This window comes from Cavia porcellus, unplaced genomic scaffold (assembly GCF_034190915.1).
Source record: "Cavia porcellus strain 051 isolate PalLab524CR breed Dunkin Hartley unplaced genomic scaffold, mCavPor4.1 scaffold_14, whole genome shotgun sequence".
NCBI classification, from domain to species: domain Eukaryota; kingdom Metazoa; phylum Chordata; class Mammalia; order Rodentia; family Caviidae; genus Cavia; species Cavia porcellus.
In genome coordinates, this window is record NW_026947497.1 from 11,597,547 (window position 1) to 11,612,708 (window position 15,162).

At 47.9% G+C, this 15,162-nt stretch overlaps 1 protein-coding gene across 2 annotated transcripts in view; it reads left to right on the top strand.

Annotated features, from left to right (window-relative positions):
• Ank2 (ankyrin 2) overlaps positions 1-15,162 on the top strand; it is a 505,060-nt gene that overhangs the window by 22,258 nt on the left and 467,640 nt on the right. The window contains exon 1 of one of the 2 annotated variants that reach the window (XM_063260668.1): positions 9,963-10,145. The exons of the other annotated variant lie outside the window; for it this stretch is intronic. The gene's annotated coding sequence lies outside the window, so the exon portion shown is untranslated. Of the gene's footprint in view, positions 1-9,962; positions 10,146-15,162 lie in introns of those variants that run through there. 2 annotated transcript variants of the gene reach the window in all.

Here is a 15,162-nt window from a genome sequence, read left to right on the forward strand (position 1 = left end):
CTCTGGTACCGATAAAAAGGAAAAAGACAAAAAAAAAAAAAAAAAAAAAAAAAAAAAGACAGGCGCTATGCTGCTGAGCTAAATCCCCAGCCCCTATGCCATTAAATCTTAAGCATGAAAAATTATTTTATAGTTTGGTTTATCATATTGCTGAATAAGCAGATGATGGAAACTCAGAGACTGAAGTGTGCTTGGTGATGATTTTGTGTAATTATAGTTTGTAGGTGAGAACATGAAACTCAGAAAATGAAGTAATTTTTTTTTTTTTTTTTTGTCTTTTTCGTTTTTATCGGTACCAGGGATCGAACTCACAACTGCCTGCTTGTAAGGCAGGCGCTTATGCCGCTGAGCTAAACCTCCAGCCCCCATAATGAAGTAATTTCCTCCATCGTGGAACTGGCAGCCTTTGTCCTCCTTGTCAAATATTTATTTATTTATTCATTTGGTAGGATTTTTTGAGAGACTCACTATGTATCGAAGGCTCACTATGTATTGAGGATCTTCCTGCCTCAGCCTCCCAAGTGTTGGGATCGCAGGCATTTGGGGCTCTCTAAGGGTTATATTATGCAGCTAGGACATGGGCGTTAGGGATCCCTGCGTGAGAATGTGCCCTGCGAAGCGCAGTAGTTTTGTGGAGAAACCTTTCTGGAAGTTGCCTTCTGGCCTACGTGACTCACGCACAGGGCACACAGTTACCTTATTGCCCACTGCTCCATGGACTCCTGCATGCTCACAGAGCCCTGAGACAGACGTGGAACCGTGGAGCCTCAGAGCACTGTGGAGGGCTGAGGGCTCTGGGGGCACTTGAGCTGCCAGGAGGCCGGAATGGGGCCAAGATGGGGCTAGCAGGCCCTGAGTGCGGAGCTTGCGGGCACGCACCCACCCACTTGAGCTGAGGGCTTTCCTGCCTCCTTCACACCCCCAGACTTCGAGGGTAACGAGTGCCCTCTGGTGATTAGCCTCCGGATTGATTGGTGGTCAGTAGAGACCTCCAGTAGTGTCTTTTTTGGCTGTTTTTATTTTATTTTTATTTTTTATTGTTTTTTTGAGACAGGGTCTCGCTGTGCAGTTTAGGCTGGCCTTGAGCTCACTTTGTACCCCAGGCTGGTCTCGAACTGGCAACAATCCTCCCACCTCAGCCTCCCGAGTGCTGGGATTACAGGCATGAGCCACCATGCCCGGCTGGCTGTTTTTATTTTCATCCATTGATACCTGGGAGCTGGTGCATGTGCAGAGCCGGTCCTCATTCTTTTGAGGGGAAGGGGGTCTTCTCTCCGTCTCTTGATCCCTTCCCATTTGCAAAAGATCCATCTTCCTCTTTACCGTGACCTGTCTTCTATAGTACTTTGCTCTTTATTTGTGCTTTAGGTATGGGAGAAACCGTGCAGTGTGTAAGCTGTGTGTCTGGGTGTCACACTTAGCACTGTGGTCTCTGGTGCAGATGTGACGCCGGCTGACCTTCTTCACGAAAGAGTAGTGCTCCACTATGTGTGTGAGCACTGCTTTCTCTGCCCGTGCCTGTTCATGGACACGTAGCTGCTTGTGAGATTCTGCTGTTACGAGCTGCACCAGTGTGTGGCTCCCTGGAATATGGGCAGCAGCTGAGGCTCTGTGACTCTTACTTTTCTTCTGCCCCTGCCAAACCCAGTGCCTTCCTTGGACACTTGCTGTTGGGTCCTGACCACAGAGCAGCTGCCCTGATGCTACCTGATCTGTGCCCGAAGCGCTTTCCAGATTGAGAGGGACAGGGATGCCCATGCTCTGCATGCCCCAAGGGTGCTGCTAGGTGCTGAGCAGCTTCAGCTATAGAATCTTATTTTTTTTCAGGCTGAATAATATTACAGTATCTGGTCTGTTTCTCCTTCCAGTGACATGAGCCCTGTCAGTTGCTCAGCAGTGACACCTGATGCTGCTGGGAACAAAAATGCTCAGATAGCTGTTCTTTTTTTTTTAATTAAATTAAATTTTTTTCTGGTACCGGGAATCAAACTCATGACCTTGTGCTTGCCAGGCAGGTGCTTATGCCACTGAGCTACATCCCTGGCCCTCAGATAGCTGTTGTAACACCCACTTTTTTTTTTCTTTTTCTTTTTTTTATTGGTACCAGGAATCGAACTCACAACTGCCTACTTGCAAGGCAGGCACTTATGCCGCTGAGCTAAATCCCCAGCCCCGTAACACCCACTTTTGATGCGTTTTTCTTGGAACTGGGGATTGTACCCAGGGCCTTTGCACTGAGCTGCACCCCCAGCTCCTTTTATGTTTTGAGACTGGGTCTTGGTAAACACTCATTGCCCAGGTGGGGCTGGAATTGTGACCCTCCCACCTCAGCCTCCTAGAGTGCCAGGATTGCAAGTGGCTGTGTCCTATGGGTGGTATCTTCTTTTTTTCCTTTGAGATAAAGTCTCAGTGTGTAGCCCTGGTTGGCCTGGAATTCATAGAGTTCCTCCTGCCTCAGCCTCTCAAGTGCTGGAATGACAAGCATGTGCTACCACACCCAGCCATGGCTTCTTTTTGCTGGTGGCTCCTATGTGGGCCAGGTGGTAGGTGAATCTTCAACAAGAGGGCCTGTGGTGTCTAGCACAAGGCCTGTGCTGGCTCCTGGCTCCTGGATCAGTACATGGTGGCTTTTGTTGGTTAGTAAATGTGGAAGAAAACGTTGGTTCCACCTATGAGGAGGTTTAACCACTAACAGGAAATAATAACCCACAGTCTTCCATTCAGTCAGTGAACGGGAGCATGGGGAGCTGATTCTTGCAGTGTGGAGTCAAGGTTTTAGGAGGGCATTTGCAGTGTGCAACAATTACTGTCACTTGGGGGGTGGGGACTTGTACTTAACACACTTCAGTTTCCCTCCCTCTCTACCCCTTTTATTTTTTCAGCATCAGATTCATTATTTACCTCGTCAGATTGTAACCCTCACATGCACAGAAGGAGGAGCAGGCCAGTGGGCAGCCTGTGGTGTGGGAAGTCAGAAAGCAGCAGAGGAGGCTGCCAGGTTCGATTATTACTTTCATTGAGATCATCCTTTTGGGCGCCATTGTGGGGTGAATAATTCATGGCTTAGGGCTGTTTCCTGTGGGACTGAGTCCAGAATAAAACCAGAAGGTGAGTCTGAGTTGATTCTTGGCATGTTAAGAGCCCATCTCCCCCTTTTCTCTTTACCTTTCTTTTTTTTTTTTTTTTTTTTGGTACCAGGAATCAAACTCATGACCTTGCACTTGCCAAACAGATGCTGTGCCACTAAGCTATATTCCTGTTTTTTTTTTCTCTCTCTCTTTCCTCCCTCCATTTCTTCTTGCTTCCTTCCTTCCCTCCCCCATCCCTTTTGAGACAAAGTCTTGCTATGTAGTCTAGCATGTGGCCTGTGGTGGTGGCTCTTGGCTGGGATCTGGGTACATGGTGGTTTTTGTTACACTTACTGTATAGCCCAGGCTGCCTCGAACTCACAGTGATCTTTCTGCCTCAGCCTCCTGAATACTGGGATTCTGAATTTGATCTCTAGTACCAACCTCTTCCCCTCAAAACCCCAATTGATGTCCATATCCCAACTCCTCATGATGAATGTACTCACTATGTACTGCAAATATGCATTAACAAAATGATTTTTTTTTTTCCATACCGGGGATCGAACTCACGACCACCTGCTTGCAGGGCAGGTGCTTATGCCGCTGAGCTAAATCCCCAACCCCGACAAAATGATTTTAAAAAGTAATTGAAACGTTAGGCCAAGGTTTTTCAGAGATAGGACCTTGCTATGGAGCCCCAGCCCCAGAAGGTCTGGTGGCAACCTTCCTGGCTCAGCCTCCCAGTGCTGGGATTATTTGTGTGTGTCACTGTGCCCAGGGCAGAATGGTCTACACAGAAAGAAAGAAAGTCCTCCCCAGATGGTGAGGCCCCGTCATTTGGAGCCTCCTCCTGTGTCTGTCAAATGAGCCATTTCCCTTTGCTTCTGTCCCCGTGGGTGCTGTCATGGTGTCCATGGCCTCCGGAGAGCCTGCACCTGGCTCCTCACCACCTTCGTGTCATGTTGGGAAGGGCCCTCGAGCATATGTCCGCCATCTGGAGATAGGGTGGTTAGACCAGATTACCAGGCAGGCTGAGAGCTCTTTTTTATTTTTTGCTGCTACTGGGGATCAAACCCAGGCGCACTGTGCCATAGAGCTATGTTCTGAGTCTTTTATTGTCTATTTTGAGACAGGACCATGCTAAGTTGCCCAGGGGGGACATGGATTTGCAGCCCTCCTGCCTCAGCCTCTTGAACTACTGGACTTAGAGGCGGGACTGCTTTCGGAGAGATGACCAGCATGCACCTACGAGGCTGCAGTAGGTGACTCCACGAGGCCTGGGAAGGCTGTGTGTGCCAGCAGACAGGCAGCCACGCTGCTGGTGCTGGAGATGGCGGCTGTGTAGCTGGGGAGCATGCTGTTCCTGTGGGGCCATGAGGGAGGCAGCCTGGGAGGCTGACTCCAGACTGGTCTGGAGCCGAGACAGGAGTGTCCCCAGTGTTGCCAAGAGCATGGCCTTTGTGGTTCACCTGAAGCCTAACCCACAGGGCAGGACTGCCTCATGTGTTTGGCAGCCTGACCGGAGAGCAAGTCTTCATCTTAGGAGATGGGTGTGGGTGAGTAAGTGAACGACCTGATGTTCTCACGTGTAGTGGGGAAGTATTTAGGATTTCCTGTTAGTCCGTGTTTGTGGCCTGCTCCATGGGAGTTGGTATATGCTATGCACGTAACATATCCTGATCCTTTTTATGTTTCCTTTCCCTCCTTCTCCCTCCATCTCTTGGTCCTTTTTCCTTTTGCAAAAGATCTGTCTCGCTACTTCTTATTATTAGTTTATTTTGCTCTTTAATTTGTTTAGACTTTGGGTTTCTTGGGTAAGAGAAACAATGTGACAGCTAAGCTTGTGTGTCTGATTTACCTCACTTAATGTTATGGTCTCGAGGTGCATCCATTTTGCTATAGATGGCTCCAGTTGTGTCCTCCTTCGTGGCAGAGTTGTACTCCATGTGTGTGAGCACCATGTTTCCTTTATCCACTCCTCTGTGGGTGGACACACAGGCCACTTCCAGGCTTTAGCTGTGATGACTTGTGCTGCTGTGAAAACACGTGTGCATGGGTCACTGCAATGTGATGTCTTTTGGGAAGGGGAAGAACTGGTGAAATGGAACCTCTTAATTTTAGGGGATTTTTGTTTTGGTTTCTTTTTGGTGGAGTGGATTTGAGGCAGAATCTCACTGTGTAGTCCAGCCTGGCTTCCGACTTGCAGGGCTCCTCTGGCCTCAGCCATCGTCAGTGGTGGTGTGGTTTATGCTCTCATGGCTGGTGTGCAAGGGCTAGGCTCTCTCTGCAGTTTGCTGCTGGGTGGGCACTTGGTGTCTGGTGATGGCCCTTCTTTCTGGAGGAAGGGGAAGCCCAGATTTTTTTTGTCTTGTCTTTTTGAGACAGATCTCGCTATGCAGTTCAGGCTAGCCTTGGGCTCACTTTGTAGCCTAGGCTCCTCTCAAACTAGCAAGGATCCTCCTGCCTCAGCCTCCTGAGTGTTGAATTACAGTTGTGAGCCACCACGCCTGGCTAGGGAAGCTCAATTTTAACTTGCATTTCTCTATGACCAGAGCTGTTGGCAATAGAATTACTGTTAATATTGAATTTCCCAAGTATTGAAGTCCTCTGTGAGCCTCACAGCTCCACCAGATGCCAGGCTGCTGGCCGTGCACAGTGTTCATGGGCACACGTGCTCTGTGGTGTGCAGATTTGCCAGCCCTGGGCAGACTGACCAGGTCAATTCCGCTGCTGGCAGCCCGGGTCACAAGGATGCCTTCCTGGTATTTGTGCTGTGGGCTCCATGCCGGGGCTTCTGTCCAAGAGAGCTGAGGTCTGCTCCTGAGCTGCACAGGGCAAGCCTGCCTCGCTGATACAGTGCTTGGCTGCATGGCAACAGGAGAGGGGAAATTGAGGCACACAGTGATGGCCAGTGGGCTGCAGCTCAGGATGGAAATCCCCATCCTGGGCGACAGGATGCGCCTGATGTTGCCCCAGATAGCAGAGAGAAGCTGGGCAGTGAAGGAGCCTTGGGAAGGCCAGTTGCTGTTCAAGGGGCAGAGGAAACAAAACTGGTGTTCTTAGGGTATGCTGGGGGTTAATTGCCAGAAACAATTGTGCTTCCCATTTTAGTTTTGGTCAAAACTCAACAGAAACTAAAAGCAAGGAAAACGGAGTTTTGTGGGGTTTGGGCAAATTCTAGAATTTACCTGGAAAAATAAATAGCCAGTAAGTGTTAGAAAATTGAGAAGAGAAGATTGTGCCCTGGGTTGTGGGGTGTGCCTGGAATCCTAGCTCTTGGGAGGCTGAGGCTGGAGGGGAAAAGATTATATATGTATATATTTATGTGAATATAATATCAATAAAGCTACAGTGATTAAGCAAAACTTCCATTGGCACAGACAAGTCAATGGACTCTGATATATTATTAATAAGAGACCAAAGAGAAATAACAGCAGAGGAGAAATGGAATGCGTCCTACATTTTCTAGGACAATTGACTCAGTAAAGGAGCAAAGAAAAAATGTCTAAAGTAAAAAAAAAAGTCTAAAGAAAGCCTTCTAGGTAATTTAAATTAAGTATTAAATTGTTCTAAAAAATTAAAGTACAATAATTAGAAAAGCTAGAAATGACTTCAGAAATCCTTAATTTGTAGATAAATGTTCTATTTTATTATATTTTACTGCAAAACATTTTGAATATGAAACTACATAGAGAATCACATTCAAGTATCCATGTATTTATGAACTGAGGTTTATTTGACATGTGTATGTATATGCATATCTATATTTTTTTGGTTTTGTCTTAGTTACTTTTCTCTCATTGTTGAGACAAAATACCTGATGCCCAAAATTAGGGAAGGGAATGTTTATTTCTTACAATTTTGGAGGTTTCAGCCCAAACTCAGAGCTATCTCCAAGGTAGGGTGGCATGGCAAGGCCTCTATTCGTGGCCCCTGCAAAACAGCAAGCGTGAACCTTGCAAAAGAAAAGACACTCCTTCCTGCCCTTACACTGTTTGTCAGCTCCACCCCTGAGTGGGTGTAGCACTTATACCACCAATCCCAGTTCTAGACAATGAACCAATCAGGAATGCTGGGTTCAGTGGGTTCCTGAGTGCATGAGGCTTCAGGGGGACCATCTGAACACAAACTGTAGCAGTTTTGTTTTGTTTTTTTGAGACAGGCTTTTGCTATGGTATCCCAGGCTGGCCTTGAACTCATGGAGCTCCTCCTGTTCCAGTCTTCCTAGCGCTGGGATAACAGGCATGTACTGTCATGTCTAACATTTATCATTTCACATGTAATGCTTAAGTCGTCTATTTGTTTTATACTAAATGTGTGATGTTTTCCTGAGGAAAGACAACCAGGATACTTTTGATGGAGGATTTAACATGAGATTTCCAGAGCACCTAATTTCCACAGGAGATGAGTCATTGTGAGGATAGCACTACTTGAGCCTCCTATTCTGTGCTGTTTATACCCACAGAGTCCTTCTGATATTAAAGGTGTGGTTTTTCAAACTAAGCAACTCTCTAGTCAGGCATGGAAGGTGGGCTGGGAACGGGTGGCACCAGTGGAGGGAGCACCCCGGTGAGGACAGGGCTGGGACAAGGGCACCCTTCTAGGTCCCATGATGCTCCGCACAGTGCTAGTACCCGGACTCATGCAAGGACGAGTCCATCCACAGGGCCATGCCCAGAGCCACCTGTGGCTCCCTCTGGGGACAGTTCTGACCCTGCTGTCACACAGGCTTATTGTCAAGAATATTAGGAAGGACACAAATAAGTCGCCAGGTATAGGGTATTTGTCATTCAGGAAATGACAGAATTGTAGGCACTGTGGGCTAGAGACCATGGAAGACCAAATATAGGCTTTTTATTTTTGAATTTATGTTCTTTTTGAGATGAGTCTTGCTATTCTGCCCTGCACATTGGGTCCCCAGTGCCAGAGAAAGGGCGCAAGCTACACTCAAGCTCAAGCCTCAGTGATCCTCCTGCCTCAGCCTCCCCCATTACTGGGGTGACAGGCGCACAGTCCTTACATCATTAATTTTTCTTCACCATTTATTAAATACTTAGTATTTTAAGTGATTAAACCTGGTATCATGGGGCTGGGGATTTAGCTCAGCGGCATAAGCGCCTGCCTTGCAAGCAGGCAGTTGTGAGTTCAATCCCCGGTACCGATAAAAAGGAAAAAGACAAAACAACAAACAAACAAAAAAACCTGGTATCATGTGTGTGGTTTTCTTTGAATTTATAAACTGGTTGAATATACCCTGCTTCTACACAAATACCTGAAATACAGTCAATAAATCAAATCCAAAAATAGCAAAACAGTTGAAAGAGAAAAAGTCAATTCTTTCTGCTAGGGAAGAATCTTTGGTCACTGCTGTCTCACTTGCTATGATTTTGCTTCATAAAGGCTTAATACTTTTTGTTATTTTACTTTAAAATTTACATGTGTCAGCGTTTATCACAGTGGGTTAAGGCAGAACACAGTCATGTCAGCAGCCTTCACATTCCAGCATCCGACAGAGAACATTTCATACAGTAGATCCTTGAGCCATGACTCAATCCCTGAGCTCAGAAGGCTGAGACAGGAGGATTGCTGCAAGTTTGGGGCCAGCCTGGGCTAAACAGTGAATTTAAGGCCAGCCTAGACTACATAGTGAGTCTTTGTCTCAAAATCAAAGAGCCTTTGATACTCCCCACCCTCCCAGTGGAAACTGAACCTGGACCTGGGTACCCTCGGCCAGCATTCTACCTCTGAGCTACACCCTGTCCCATTGCTTTTTTACCATGATAGTTAGAAGCCTTGTGACAACTACTCCACCTGCTCCCTTCTGCTGTTCTCTCTCTCTTTTGAGACAACCTCTTGCTGTATAGTCTATGGTGACCATGAATGCACAGCAATCCCCTGCCTCAGCCTCCTGAGTGCTGGCATCACAGGCATATGCCACTACACCTGGCTCTGTCTTTCTCTTGATTGGGAGTGTAGTAGGTGATCAGTCAGTGGTCACTTCCCCCTGGTTTCCAGCGTTAATGGTCTCCACCTCCTTCCTTAGCCACCTGGCTGAGTCTGTCATTGTGTTCATGGTGGACTTCTACATGAGTTCTCCACAATGGAATTATACTGTACTACTGCCAGACTCAGTGATGACTGGCTTAACACACACACAAGAAAGCAGCAACAATGTATGTTATTGCTTTACAAAATATACATATGTGGTCACAGTAGTCCATACCTGTAATCCTGGTTACTCGGGAGGTTGATGCAGGAGGATCATGGGTTCCATCAGCCTGGGCAACTTAGTGACACACTGTCTCAAAATAAAATTAAGCCAGCAGTGGTGGTGCATCCCTGTTATCCCAGTACTAAGGAAGCTAAGCCAGGAGGATTGTTGCAAGTTCAAGGCCAGTCTGGACTACATGAGACTCTGTCTCAAAAGAAAAAAAAAAGATTTTTTTCTTAAAAGGGCTGAGGATGTTAGTTCAGTGGTAGTGTTTCTCTACCAGGCACAAGATCTTGGGTTTGGCTGGGCATGTGTGATGACACACATCTAATCCCAGTCCTCAGGAGGCTGAGGCAGGGGATCGCTGTGAGTTTGAGGCCAGCCTGGATTACATACTGAGACCCTATCTCCCTCACACACCCCCCCCCCGCCCCCTCCAAAAAAGACTCAGGGTTTGAGCTCCGCTGTTATGTCCAGTCACTTTCCATTCATCCAATCCATCGGGCTGGGTCACATTCACGTGCTTTCCATTCCAACGTTTTTTCCTTCTGATGGACTAAAGGGACCCAGACTAAACATATGCATGTGTTTTGTGGGAAAAGCAGCCCCTCGCCGTGCCACCTGCCGATCTGCCGGCCGGCGGGGCCCATGATGTCACCAGGCTGGGCGTCTGCGGTCTGATGTCACAGCGATCATGTGGCGCGGGGGGTGGCCGGGCCGGGCCTGGAGGCTGTGATGGGAAGCGGGGCTGCGCCAGAGCCCGGCTGCAGGGACCGTTCCGCTGCAGGGACCGCGCCGCTGCTCCGCCTCCGGCCGCTGCCCAGGCGATCCGACCGATCCGGGCGTCGCGGGAGGGAGGCTCGGCTGTGAGTGTCGGACGTCTTTGTTAAGAAGCTCGGGAGCGGGAGGGCGTGCTGGCGTGGGGACGCCACGCGGGCCTTTGTGACACCGCGGGAGGCCCCCACCCCAGCCCCTGGGCTCTGCGTCCTCGTCCGCCGCTGCAGTGGTCCGCAGGGTGCGGGTTTGTTTACTCGGGCCGGCCAGACTTGGCGCGGTGGTGCGGAGAGAACGGGCCGGGGACGCTTCAGATCGGGGGCTCCGCCCTGGGGTGCTGGGAGAAGGCGGAGGACCGTGGAGAGTGCGGGGTCGCCGCTCCCCGGCAGCCCTCTCGGGGCACAGTCTGCGGGCGGCGGCCGCAAGACAGGTGCGGGCGCGTCCCTGCCTCTCCGGTTCCGACCTCTGGCTTCCGAAGTCCTATCTGCGAGTGGGAGAAACGGGAGGGATGGGATTTCTGTGCTCTGAGTGTGTTAGCTAAGGACGGTGGCAGTCCCGGTAGTCGTGCGCCAGGGACGGCGCCCCCCGACATGTCTTAGGTGTGGCCGAGGACGGCGACAGAAGACGCGTGCCAGCTTGCGCGGGGCCCTCCGGACGCGCGAGCGCGGAGCTTGCCGGCGTGCCGTGCCAAGCCCTTCGCGCCGCGGTGTGGGGCGGACCCCGAGAAGACAATGCGGAGCCGCGAGGCCCTGTCTTCAGGCGGCGAGATTTCTTCTGTTTTCTATTTTCAAGGGATAAACCCCTTCTCCTTGAGTCACTGCACAGACTAGAGGCTTCCGGGCCAGAGACTGGTCGCTGAAATATTTTGGCGCCGGAACAGCTCCCTGGTCGGGAGACGTGGGGATGCGAGCAGGGGGTCGGAGGAGGTCTGCGCTGGTCCGCAGAGGGCCGTTTCCACCCAGACCGCGCCAGGCAGGGCGGCCCCACCCGCGGGGTCCTCGTTGCCCGCCTGCGCCGTGTGCGGACAGTGCTGCAATCTGTCCTGGGGTCGCAGGCAGGATGCGGTAGACGCTGAGGGCCCCACCCTCTTTCTCCTACCCTTCATACTGCTGTGAGAAGCGGGCTTTCTCCAAGGAAGGGCTCCTCAGCCCTGCTTGTCACCCCGGAGGCCTTGCATTTCGGCGCCCAGCCCCGAAGCCACACCCCCTTTTTTGGCCACTTGCCAAAGACGGTGGCCCTGGAGGGGAGCCTGGTGGGTGAGGAGGACTTGGCCGCTGATTGTTTGGTGGTAAATCTGGGGAGCCCTCATTAGTAGACATCTGCTTCCCAAGCAGAGGCTCTGGTACAGAGGTTGGGGATTTTTTCTTCAAAAATTAATGTATGGCTGTCTGAAGCATTGGAGCAGCAGTGGCTGTTCGGCACAGCCTTGCAAACATCTCTGTCTTCCATGTTAAGTGAAGCATTTCTGCCTCCCAGGGGATTACAGCTGGGGACCCCAGGCAGCAGCAGATGGTGGGGAACAGGTCATCCCCAGTTGCATATAGAGGAGAGTGCATCAGGACCAGCGCCCAGATCTCCTGATTCCCAGCTCAGTGCTCCTTCTGCCTAAAGGAATAGTGTTCTCTTATAAACCAGACATTTTTTTTAATGTCAAGTTATTTTGCATTTTTTCCAGTTCTGTGCTATTACTAGATTCATGTCCCCCCAAAGAATGTCATGGAATAGATGAGAAAGATTTTGGAAAAAAAAATTAAAGGTGGGTATGGTGTACACCTGTTATCACAGCACATGGGACAGAAGGATTGCTGAGAGTTTGAGGCCAACCTGAATTGCATAATGAGACCTTGTCTTGAAAAAACAAAAGAAAACAAAAGAAAATACAGCACGAATACATTTTTTTGGTGGTTTTGTAAGGAGACTACAAATACCCGAGCTTAGAACTTTCTAGTCTTGGACTAGTAGGAATGAGGGCCACTGTAAATATAATTAACAAGGGATCATCGATTAGCCCGTGAGCTGCATACCATAAAACTACAGATAAACATTCCATTTAATGGCTTCCTGAGCATAGTGTTTTTTCTTTATGTGGGTATATTCATGGTGGCGTACTTAAAACCATTTAGTTGATCTTTAAGACAATAAAAAAAACATACTGGGCGTGGGTGATATACATCTGTAACCCCATGACTCAGGAGGCTGAGGCAGAAGACTCGTGAGTTCAAAGCCATTGTAGTCTACACAGAGAGATTGTTTCAAAAACACAAAACAACAACAAAAAATTTAAAGTTTCAGGTTAATTTTTTCTCTTTAACACTGTACCCATGAGAGAGTTAAAAAATACCTGAGTGATTCACTATCTAAAATACTGCAGTGCCTACTTTTGGGGGTGTTTTTGATGCTAGGAATGAATCTAGGACATTCTAAGCAGTTGCCATACCACTGAGCCACACTCTTACCCCTTCATGGGATTTAAGGGGAATCCAGTGTGAGACTGCTTTATAATGTTATTAGGAAGCCCATCTGGTAATTATTCAATTTCATTTTGATCAGGATAAAAGTCACATACTTGCTTGGAATCATTACAGACATGAATAAGTGTCACATGTAATTGATCTGTATTGATGTTTCTAAAAGTGGTAAAAACAAAATTAAGCTGAGTGATGTTTAATTATATTTTTGGGGAACCGTGAGTACAACTGGGGCACTTGATGAGATCTTTGATATGGAGTGATCTGTTTACTGTTCCAGCAAGGACAGCTCTTCCTTCTAGACAGGGAACTCAAGTGATGGATGAAGAGGTTAGTTCCAGTAGCTTCGAGGGTTGCAAGAATAATTGGAACCCTGTGCTAAAACAGCCTGCACTCAAGCTCAGAAACAAGTGGCTACACACTGACATTTTTTTTTTTTTTTTTTTTTTTTTTTGTCTTTTTCCTTTTTATCGGTACCAGGGATCGAACTCACAATCGCCTGCTGCCTGCTTGCAAGGCAGGCCCTTATGCCGCTGAGCTAAATCCCCAGCCCCCACACTGACATTTCTAAAGGGTGGTTTCTTCAGGAGACCCTCCAGACACTCAGTTTTATTAAGCCTTAGAATATGGAGGGAGAAAAATCCAGAAAAGGAACTAAGGTGTTAAAGTTCTTAATATGCTGGGCTACAAAGTGAGCTCAAGGCCAGCCTGAAGTGCCTAGTGAGACCCTGTCTCAAAAAAGACCACCCCCTCAAAAGTTCTTAATATGAACAGATAGAAACTACCAAAGAAAGATCACTATTTTATTTTTGATTTTTTGAGACAAGGTCTCGTTATATAGTTCAGGCTGTCCTTGAAGTAACTGTGTAGCCCAGGCTGTCCTTAAATTCACTTCGATCCTCTTGCTTCAGCCTCATGAATGCTAAGCTCAGAGAGCATACCCAGCCTGTAAAGATTTTATGTCAGTTTAACTCAGTGCATTGATTAAGGACTTCTTAGAAACCATCAGCTTAAAGAAGCAGCAATGTCAAATAAATGTCAAAAGGTCTGAGAAAGCACAGTATCCCATTGTTGTAATTTTTTCCTTTGGCCTTATACTGGGATAGACTCCAGAGCTGTCTGCTGTGTACCCCTCCCCCAGCCAGCCCTTTGTGGGTCACCTCTGGTCCACTAACCCAAGTGAGCTGCTCACTGCCCTGTTACTGTAGGCTTCTGCAGAGCCCTCAGGGAGAAGGCTATGTGTGACCTTTGTCCTCTAGGATGGGTACAGTGCTCTCTCAGGAGGTGTCTTGTCCCCAAGATGGAGTCCACAAAGAGGCCTTGCTCTTGCAAAGCCTGGTCTCAGAATGGGATTGTAAAACGTATTTCAGGAGTGTCCATTGTGGAGAACAACACAGGAAAAACAGACTGCAGACTTCACTGCATCTTTTTTTTTTTTAAGCAAATTTTCCTGTGTCTTTTCGCGCCAGCCGTTTAGAACACTTTTTTAGGGTCTTGTTTGGGACTTTAAAAAGTATTCCTTTCCTGGGTGTGGTGGTGCATGCCTGTCATCTCAGCACTCAGAATACTGAGGCAGGAGGATCACCAAGAGTTCAAGGCCAGCTGGGCTATAGTGGAACCCTGTCTCAAAAAACCAAAACGAAAATCAAAAACCATGCCTTTAGCTGTGGTATTCAAATGCTAATGAAAAAATAATCTCAGTGTTGCAATACTGACACTCTAATTCATAGTTTTCCCTTGGGGCTTAATCTTACTGGGTTTTATCATAAAGGAAACATTAAACCATGAGTACTGGAGAATGGAACTGAGTTGAAAGTAGATTTTGCATCTTTTTTTTTTTTTGTCTTTTTCCTTTTTATTGGTACCAAGGATTGAACTCATGACTGCCTGCTTGCAAGGCAGGCGCTTATACCGCTGAGCTAAATCCCCAGCCCCTGATTTTGCATCGTTCTGTGGCCACAAAAATATTTTATTTTGCCCAGATACGACTTGTTTCTCCATGTAGCACAAGCTACAATTTAGTGGCTATGTATAAAAGCAGATGAATTCTACTTTGAGGGTTGCTTATAGAATAGTCCTGCAGAATTTAAAGGCCCCATCCTGGTATGTACGATATTGAATTTCAGCATAAACCAAGTCCTCAGAATATTTGTCCCAGATGTTATTAAGAATAATTGTCGCTGTGAAATTCCACACAGAACAACATGCCTCTTGCTCCTGCTTATCACGCACTCTTCATTTACCATTTGAGACTGCAAAGAAGAAATTGAAAAATTAGAATTTCGAAGCAAAGACATTGCGGCTGCCTAAGCTCAGAGATGCCAGTCCAGGAGATCAGAATTTTTACTAGATCAAGACAGCTCCCTACAGCAGGCATCTGTCTGTCCAGGTGCACATTTGTTTTGATTATTTGAAGTTTGAGTTGGGAAAAAAGGTAAAGTCCCCTTTAGACAGCAGCAAGGCCAGTGCCTGAGTCTGTCAGTGCTCAGCTGCGACTCGAGGGGAGTAGAGAGGACGGGTTGTGACAGCTTGTGGATACACGTGGGCGAGGGCTGGGGCCTGGGTGGGGCAGTCTGTTAGAGTTTGCTGGAGGCTGCACTTCCTCATCAGAAAGTGGATCAAGTAAGAGTCTGCAGTTCAA